This window comes from Lactuca virosa, chromosome 6, assembly GCF_052849685.1.
Source record: "Lactuca virosa cultivar CGN04683 chromosome 6, Lactuca_virosa_CGN04683_v6, whole genome shotgun sequence".
Classification (NCBI taxonomy): domain Eukaryota; kingdom Viridiplantae; phylum Streptophyta; class Magnoliopsida; order Asterales; family Asteraceae; genus Lactuca; species Lactuca virosa.
In genome coordinates this window covers 118,146,403-118,155,493 of record NC_136431.1, presented here as the reverse complement: position 1 = coordinate 118,155,493, position 9,091 = coordinate 118,146,403, and positions in this window count along the sequence as shown.

Sequence of the window (9,091 nt, the reverse complement as noted above, 5' to 3'; positions counted from 1 at the left end):
TGTACTAATTACCTTAAACCAATTTGTTATTTAAAGTAACATGTGATATGCATGTACCATACTACCGACTAAAAACACGACGATGAAAGACGTCGGAAGAAATGACATTTGGCACCCGTAGACTTGCAAGTCCCACTGTAGCGAGCAGCAAGGTGTAGGATAGTCAATCCAGTATAGATCTATACACAAATTCAACGCTCTCCTTGTAGGAGACTCTGGATACAAAACGAGCCATGACAGGTGATGCCATGCCCCGTTACGTGGCTCACATAACTGTTGTAATGTTCTTGTATATGTAATGTGTGTACTAGCTGTATTGTATGTTCTCTCTCTGTCTAGTATGTATGTATGTTCTCTCTGTGTGTTATTGTTTGTTTCTCATCATAGTGCGTTATGTTTGTTTCTCATCATAGTATTCTCTATCTATATGTTATGTTTGTTTCTCATCATAGTATTCTCTATCTGTATGTTATGTTTGTTTCTCATCATAGCATGTATTGACTCATGTATGAACTGACTCATTGTATGTTTCACTGTTCTAGTAATAGTATTAGTAACTTCCTAAACTATACCTATTATAGTTTACTAGCAATGTTGTTTGTATAAATGAACATGTTTGTATACCTTTGCTACCCAAAGGTATTGAACTGAATGAAGGAACCTTTATATCTATACACATATACATAATATATAACTAAGATTCAAACGAACTTCGGACAAATAACCGATACCCTAAGTCCACAACCAAACAAGGAACAGGAAGTAAAGCAAGCTATCAGTCCTAAGTCCTTTCAATCCTACTTATATAACTATATCTATATAGATATGCATTTTAACAAGTATAAGTTTAAAAGAGTTTGAATAAAAAGTATTTAACATGTAAAAGTATTTGATAACCATTTGAAGTAGTTTTGTTTGGTAAAACAGCTAATTGAATAGCAAATCCTTTGTTTGATAGTTATTAATCACATGTGATTGATATAATAACTATAATGTTTCAACTTGTATTCCCCCCCCCTAAAAGCATTTAAAATCATTTAAAAGATAGATTAAGGGGTATGAACTCACCTGTAGTGAGTGGTTTGGAAGAACTGATGGTATAGGATGCTAAGTGTCAAGTGAAGACTTGAACACACACACGGATCCTATTTAACATATAAAGACACATATATGTATCCAATTAGTCATTTAGATACTAATTTACCAAGTTAAGACACCCTAGAACATGGAAAACACTTTGATTCAAGTGCTATAAGTACCAAGGATTGCATCTAAGGGTTGTAGGGCCTTGCTTTTGAGTTTAAGGTCCAAGGGTAAACTCTTCATGAGTTTACGGTTTAGGGTTTACGGTCCTAATGGGTTTACGGCCGTAAACCCATGGTAACTTCTACCATTTTGTGTTTAAAGGTCTTATAAGTCAAGGTTTAGTATTCTATGATCAAGTCCAAGCCTTAGGAAGTCATTGTGGCACAATAGCACCACCTTTTAGAGTTTACGGCCCATGGACCATTCCTCATGATTTTACGGCCGTAAACTCTATGTGTTCTTGATCTTTTGATGTTTAAGGTCCTAAACACTTCAAGGAAGTGATCTAGACTAGTATCCAAGGCTAAGGAAGGGACTAGGGCTCACTTTGCCCCATCTATTAGGGTTTACGGCTCAAGAACATGTCTTGGTCGTAAACACCTTTGATCTTGTGTTTCTTTTGTGTTTTCTAGTTGAATAAGAAGTGAAGCAAGCCTATAACAAGCCAAGGTAAGAATACTTACAATATTAGAGCTTGCAAGGGAGTTCACGGCCCAAGAACACTAGTGTGTGTTCTTGGTGTTCTTGGTGAAATGAAGAATGCTTGAAGATCTAACCAAATGAAATGATTTCATGGATGAAATCATGTAAGATCACTAGATTAAGGAAGAGATCAACTAAACAAGGAAGAAAACACTTACTTTCTTGAAGATTTTGAAGAAACTTTGGATGATACTTGAGAGAGAAATGGTTCTAGACTTGAAAATGTGAAAAAAGCTAAAAATGACTAAGTGTCACTTATATAGTCCTTAGGGTTTACGGCCCCAATACCATTTGGGCCGTAAACTCCAAACTCTTGGAGTTTTGGAACTTAAATGTTTCACACTTTACCCTAAAGTATCCTCTCTCCAGTTATCTCTTGCAGCACTAGGCTTTAGAACACTCAAACTGACTCCAAAAAGCTTAAAAGTTAGCAGAAATAGTTCTGACTTCTATTGAAGTGAATGGTTTGTACAAGATAGAAATTTCGGGTTGTCACAAAATATTAACTAATCGGGTAATCAAAATAACCTTCCATGATACCCTTTACTGAAGAAATCCGAGAGCAATAACATATTTTCCACCATCTTACCGCTACATAAGAACCGGTGAATGCTATGGGCCACCCGCAGTCTTACAACACTCTCTCCCTAATTGATCACTAGTGAATGCTATGGCTCCCCCATAGTCTTACAACACTTTCACCTCACCACAACTGCCCAAAACCTTACCGCCGATCTATCAGATCAGACATACCCAAAGTCGAGCACGCACTCGACCGAACACCCAAACTGAACTCGAATCAAGACTAGAGGGGATCTGCACTTTCGGCCATAGAGGGCTTCAAATGGCGCAGCCTTTATGCTCGTGTTATAATTGTTGTTGAAGGAAAATTCGACAAGGGGTAAATGAGTATCCCATGCCTTACCAAAGTCGATCACGCAGGCTCGCAACATATCTTCGAAGGTTTGGATAGTCCTCTCACTTTGTCTGTCGGTCTGTGGGTGATTGGCTGTACTCATGTCCAGCCTAGTTCCTAAGGAACTTTGTAGCGACTGCCAGAACCTCAAAGTGAATCTACTATCTCTATCAGAGATAATGGATATGGGAACACCGTGCAGTCGTACAATCTCCCGAATGTAAGCCCTTGTAAGCTTCTCCATCTTGTCTGTTTCTTTGATAGGCAGGAAGTGTGCGGACTTGGTCAACCTGTCTACGATCACCCAAATGGTATCAAGTCCACCCGTTGTCTTGGGCAACTTGGTTATGAAGTCCATAGTGATCCGCTTCCACTTCCATTCTGGTATCTCAGGCTGTTATAGAAGACCTGAGGGTTTCTGGTATTCGACCTTGACCTTGGTGCAAGTAAGGCATTTACTTACGAAGGTAGCAATCTCTGCTTTCATGTTAGGCCACCAGTATAGCTTTTTAAGATCCAGATACATCTTATCTGAACCTGGGTGGACGGAATAACGAGTGTTGTGCGCCTCGGTCATGACCAAGTCTCTGAAACCACCGTGTTTTGGTGTCCAGATCCGATCCATGAAATATAAGGCTCCGCCACCTTTGACTTCCAAGTTATTATCCATCCCTCTCAGGGATTCACTCGCCACATTTTCAGGTTTCAAAGCGTCGAGCTGAGCCTCCTTAATTTGCGTGGACAAGTGTGAATGGATAGTCATAGTCAATGATTTGACTCTACCACCAGAGTATTCTTTCCGACTTAGGGCGTCAGCTACTACGTTGGCTTTACCCGGTTGATAACGAATTTCGCATTCGTAATCACTGAGTAGTTCGACCCACCGTCGTTGTCTCATGTTGAGCTCCTTCTGGTCGAGTATGTGTTGTAGGCTTTTGTGGTCTGTAAAGATAGTGCTTTTTGTACCATACAGGTAGTGTCTCCAGATCTTCAGAGCAAACACAACTGCTCCTAGTTCAAGATCGTGTGTGGTGTAGTTGACCTCGTGTGTCTTCAGCTGTCTCGAGGCATAGGCGATGACCTTACCTCGTTGCATCAGAACACAACCGAGCCCTTGATTTGATGCACCGCAATAGACAACGAAGTCTTTTATCCCTTCGGGGAGGGATAGTATTGGTGCGGTGCACAAGGCTTGCTTGAGCGTTTGGAACGCTCTCTCCTGCTTCTCTTCCCAGTCAAAGGCTACGCCCTTCTGGGTCAGTGTTGTAAGAGGTTTCGCAATGCGGGAGAAGTTCTGAATGAACCTGCGATAGTAGCCAGCGAGGCCTAGAAATTGACGAATTTCGGTAGGCGTCTTCGGTGCTGACCAGCTCTCGATGGCTTTGATTTTGGAAGGATCCACATGTATACCTTCTTCGCTAGCCACGTGTCCTAAGAATTCGACTCTTCGGATCCAAAATTCACATTTCGAGAACTTCGCATAGAGCTTCTCCGATCGTAATGTTTCCAACACTTGTTGAAGATGTTGACTATGCTCCTCCTTACTACGAGAGTAGATAAGTATGTCATCGATGAAGACGATGACGAACTGATCCAAGTAAGGACGACACACCCTATTCATTAAATCCATGAATACTGCGGGCGCGACGGTTAATCCGAACGGCATCACTACGAATTCGTAGTGTCCATAACGAGTTCGGAAGGCTGTCTTTGGAACATCCTCCCCTAGCACTCGTAGTTGGTGATACCCTGTTCTTAAGTCGATTTTTGAAAAGAAGTTCACCCCTTGAAGTTGATCAAATAAATCGTCTATGCGAGGCAGAGGATAACGATTTTTGATTGTTAGTTTGTTGAGCTCCCTGTAGTCGATGCACATACGAAAATATCCGTCTTTCTTCTTGACGAACAAGACTGGAGCTCCCCAGGGTGAGAAGCTTGGTCTTATACAACCCTTGTTGAGCAGTTCGTTAAGTTGATTGGACAATTCTTGCATCTGTGCAGGTGCTAAACGATAGGGCGATTTGGCTACTGGGGTAGCCCCTGGAATTAAGTCGATTCTGAACTTGACTTGACGTTGCGGAGGTAATCCTGGGAGTTGTTCTGGAAAGATATCGGGAAAGTCGCATACTATTGGAATGTCCTTAATGGATTTTGTTTCTTGACTCACATCGACAACATGAGCAAGGAATGCGCGACATTCCTTTCGTAAGAACTTCTGGGCTTGAATGCTCGAGATGAGGCGAAGATTAGTGTCGGGTTTGTCGCCGTAGATTACTAGAGTTTCGTTGGACGGCAGGTTAAGGCGAACAGCGTTTTCATAACACATGATGTCGGCACGTTGTAGACTCAACCAATCCATGCCGATAACGACGTCGAAACTTTTAATTGAGACCGGCATGAGGTCGATTGAAAATGAATGGCTATCTAAAGTTAGGGTACATCCTATGAATATACTGCTAGTGCTCTCTGTCTTCCCATTAGCCATTTCTACAGTGAACGGTTCTTTAAGTGCTCGTGATTTTTGCTTAAGTAAATGAGCAAATTTTCGGTTCACGAAACTCCTCTCCACTCCACTATCAAACAGTATGCATGCATAAGAGTTATCGAGGAGAAACGTACCAGTGACCACTGTGGGGTCGGCAACCGCTTCCTCATGGCCTATAGCCAGAACTCTTCCTACTCCGCCGGCGATCCCTGCCTTCGTGCAGTTCCTTTTGTAGTGGCCCGCTTCGCCACAGTTGTAGCAAGCTTAGCCCACTGCAGCGCCGGGGACTTGGTTGATTGGCCTTGCCGGAGCTTTGCAGAAACGAGCAGTGTGCCCCTTCCTATTGCAGTTTGTACACTGCATTTCCCGCCAGGCTCCGACGTGGTGGAAGTTGCATTTGTTGCACTTAGGCAAACTTCCAGCGTACTGCTTTACCGGAGCAGCAGCGGCAGGTGCTATTGCAGCATGTACTGCCACGACCTGCTGCTTTTTGGCAGCCTTCTTCTTCTTCTTGTCATCCCAGAACTTCCTCTTGTTATCGGCGGATTTGGAGGGTTCCGAGATAGCTAGGGTTGTTGTTGCTGATGGGGGACGGACCACATGGTCAATAAGCCACTGTGCCAACCGCTTGGCACTGTCGAAGGTAGTGGGGTTTGAAGCTAACACATTCCCCTGAAATGGAGGCACCAGCCCCCAGATGTACCTCTCTATTTTCTTTCCCTCTGTATGAACCATGTTGGGACAGAGGGCCACCAGCTCGCAGAATCTGGCGGTGTAGGAGACTATGTCGGAGCCCTTCATGGTTAGGTTCCACAGTTCTTGCTCCAGTTTCTGGATTTCGCCCCTCGGGCAGTATTCTTCAATCATTAGCTCTCTCAGAGCTTCCCAGCCATGGCATTTGCCACTACTAGAGATAGTGACTTGACATGGCTATTCCACCATGTCAGATCTTTTGCCTCGAAGGTGCAAGCAGCGAACTTGACCTTGCTCCCTTCTGGACAGGAGCAGATTTCGAAAACCGATTCGGTTTTCTCGAACCATTGCGAGAGGGCAATGACTCCGCCAGTCCCTTTAAAGGACAGTGGCTTGCAGTTGGTGAAGTCCTTGTAGGAGCACTCTTTCAAGAGCACGTGGATTTCACCACGAGTAGACTGGACGGGTGTTCCACCTCTGGTGGAACCGGAAGAGTGATATTGAGCCATGGCTGTTGCCACAGCCGCAGCTACTGCAACATTTAGGGCTGCCATATCGATTTGAGGAGCAGGTGGTGTTGCAGTTATTGGAGGATCGCGCCTCGTCGATCGGCATGGAGGCATCTTTTAACTATAACTTTACAACGATGAAGATATTGATAAGAATTTAATAGGGAGAATTTGATGAGAATGACTCATGGACTAACTCTCCATAGCCCAACAGCACAATTGAATAGTACGATTGAATGTAGATTTAGTACTAAAAGATGAAAGCATTTGGATAATAATTTCCATGAGATTAGGTATCTGTCAATAATACTGGAATTACAGATGTAACAAGTTTGGGAAAAATGACCTAGAAGTAGGTCTTACATCAACCAAGAAGGGAAAATTTTGACAGATCTACGACCTAATCAAGACCTAACAGGTCCAAGTTTTAACAAAGATAGGAAATTAGACTAGAGTTTTTACATAAACTATGTTATATCCAAAAGAGGAGTCGAGGAGACTCTATCTGTGACGAGAACTACTAGAGTGAGTTCTTGACTCCGACAGAAGGCGTTCTATGTCCCTCATGCGCCTTTCGGATCTTACTTGCTGAGCTCGAAGTTCCCTGACTTCAGCTTGGGATGCAGCTAGCTGTTGCTGTAGAGTCCCATTGGTTATCCTAACCCTTTCCATAGCTACCTCGAGTTGGTGAATGCAGACCGTGTTAACGCCAGAGTTGGAGTCAATCTCCACGACTCGGTCGATGGCTGCTCGACCTTGCTCGACGTTACGAGGAATCCTACGGACCATGATGGGTAGGACTTGGTCAGCTGAACCTCCCTCGTTTAGGTTGTAAAAGCTTCTGTCCCCATTGTAGGGAATAGGTTGATGTTCCTGACTCCATGTGTTCAAGTTTGTGGCCCACAGAGGTGTGAGTCCTTGAAATGCTGGACGAGGGTTTGGGTTTGGAGCTACCGGGGGTAGGTTGTTGACTTCTGGCTCTGAGTCAGAACCATCAGAAAAGCCTTCAGCTTGGTGATCATCCAAAGGGATTGGGTGATCATCTTCTGGCTCTTCTCCCAGCCATCCTGCATCGCCGTTGTTGGGATAGTATGGATCTCCGGGAAGATGGAATCCAGCCATGATATCTACGCGAGAAAAGGGGTATAAGATATAACTAAATAGACGCACTAATTAGATAATTATAATATGATCTTTATCAGTTACTTCAATACGTGTTTAGTGCATACCAGTTATATGTACTCAAAACAGGATAGACCTTCGAATAAGTGACCCTAACTCTAAGTCCACAACCAAACAAGGAACAAGAAGTAAAGCAAAGATCACAGATTCTAAGTCTATGACATCCTAATCACATATAACCATAGCGTATCCACTTAGCAATTACTGACCTACTGATAAAGATCTTTAATTCTCAGATAAGTAACTATAGTAACACAAAATACTCCTATAGTATTTTAAGTTTATGTTTTGTTCTATTGTTTTCATTGTAGTAGTGTTGGTAAGTTTTTAGACTTGTTGCAACCTCACAACCATCCTTAGGCACATGCTAGTCACTCCTCGAATAATATAGTTGATCAGACTATATCTTCCCAGGGTTGACTATATGTCTCTAAGTCTAATTGTGTTGCCCAACAATCGTAATACTTTTGTTCTGTCCTAGTGACACTGATTTTAGTATGAATGCAGGTATGTATACTTGGTTAAATATTTTATTATTTAAAAGTATAAACTCTTGGTCAGAGTATTTTAATCCCGTTGTGTTTATAGTTTTATATCTTTTATGGGTTGATATACTCGATTCACTATAAACAATGCTCTGATACCAATCTGTCACACCCCAAAACCGGAACGGCGGAAACGTCCGGGGGTGGAGGACGTCATGTACAGTATCACAACAATGTATAGTAGTAAACAAGCAACAATATCATCCATTGCATTAATAATATAATTTCATACAAGTGTGTTCTGTAAAGTTTATAAGACACCAAAAATGTAAAGCAAAATATGAGATGAGTCTTGAACGAGCTCCATCTTCTCAAAAGCCTGGCATCGGTACCTGTCTACTGATGACCTGAGAATACAAGTTATTTTGAAAGAGTTTATCAACTTTAAAGCTGGTGAGATCATAAGTATTTAAGTGTCTTTGTTTGTATGAAAATGTTAGTATGTACTTGATGTATAAGTTTGTAATTGTTTGCAAATGTTTGTAAATGTTTGTAAATGTGTGTATCTCCTAGAAAATCCTATATTTTCTATTAAACGTAGCCTTCTACTAAGGCATCAAATGTAATGTGTGTTTGTTTCTTGTAAAAGTGTGTATTTTCCCAAATATGACTATCATTAACCAAAAATATAGTTTTACATTACCGTTCATTGTGTGAAGGTCACAAAGTGAATGCAATGGGGAAATAATAAAGTACTGTAGTGTTGTATTAAGTAACTACTGCTGTACTAATTACCTTAAACCAATTTGTTATTTAAAGTAACATGTGATATGCCTGTACCATACTACCGACTAAAAACACGACGATGAAAGACGTCGGAAGAAATGACATTTGGCACCCGTAGACTTGCAAGTCCCACTGTAGCGAGCAGCAAGGTGTAGGATAGTCAATCCAGTATAGATCTATACACAAATTCAACGCTCTCCTTGTAGGAGACTCTGGATACAAAACGAGCCATGACAGGTGATGCCAT